Here is a 1,188-nt window from a genome sequence, read left to right as displayed (position 1 = left end):
CCTGCCTGTTGGTAGTGTCTTTGCTAAATTTAGGCAGTGTTTCATTTTATTGTTGCAGAAGACGTGAGGAATTTCTACAGTCTGTCCCATGATGGTCTTTCTTCAAATAGGATTGTTTCTTGATTTTCTGGTCTTTAAAAATGTGATTTTAATAAAGCCATCTAGGAGTGCCAGTGTAGAAGAATTACATCTAATATACTTTACACTAGAAGTGGCCAGTGATAATTACCATATAATAAAACTTTATAAACACTGTTTTTTAAGACCTTATACGTAGGACAGCATTCTGCTAAACCAGAACTCGTGAAAAGCCATAAACTAAGACATCCCTGAAAATGTTCCCACTTTCAAGATGGCACTAAGTTACATTTATATTAAAAGACTTTCTCATTCGCTGAGGACTTCACAGGTTTGAAAGCTCTTTACCCTCGTGACCACATTTCAGCCTGGTGTCAGCCTAAGAAAGGAGCTGGCATAAGTGTTATTAGAGCTAGTTTCTGGCTAAGAAAAGGAGTATGTGACTTACTTCAGGCCCACGGGACAGAGAAAAATTGGGACTTGAATTTGGTCTTTTGAATAGTATCTGGCTTAGTTTGTTTGGGCTGCTGTAGCAAAATACCGCAGACTGGGGGGCTTATAAAAACAGAAATTTTATTTCTCACAGTACTGGAGGCTGGAAGTATGAGATCCGAGTGCCCTCAGGGTCGGGTGAGGGCCCTCTTCTGGTCATAGAATTCTCACTGTGTCCTCGTGGTTTTGGGGGTTTTCTTTTTAACATGTTAAAAACCATTCAGTTTTATTAATGAACAGATATTAAGTTCACAACTAGTCTAAGTAAGGCCTTTCACAATGCACGGTATCATCCTAGATCCGAGTATAGATGACAAGAACTCAGAAGCATTCGTGTTCTTCTGATACAATAATCTGAGAGTTGTGATTTCTATGGTTTGCAAAACAGAGGCTAATTATTTAGTAAATATTATGTACAGATGTACATAATTTTATGACCTTTTAGGGAGGGATAACTGATATTTATCTGTGAAGATGTCTTCATTTCAACCATGTCAACTAATATCCATGACATATTACTTTTATAAAGATGCATCATGATTTTTGTTTTGTTTTGTTTTCATTTTTTGGGGGGGTAATTTGGTTTGTTTGTTTATTTATTTTGTTTTATTTTATTTT

This window comes from Camelus ferus, chromosome 8, assembly GCF_009834535.1.
Source record: "Camelus ferus isolate YT-003-E chromosome 8, BCGSAC_Cfer_1.0, whole genome shotgun sequence".
In the NCBI taxonomy this organism is placed as follows: Eukaryota; Metazoa; Chordata; class Mammalia; order Artiodactyla; family Camelidae; genus Camelus; species Camelus ferus.
The sequence above is the reverse complement of the archived record's forward strand: the minus strand, read 5'-3'. Positions refer to the sequence as shown.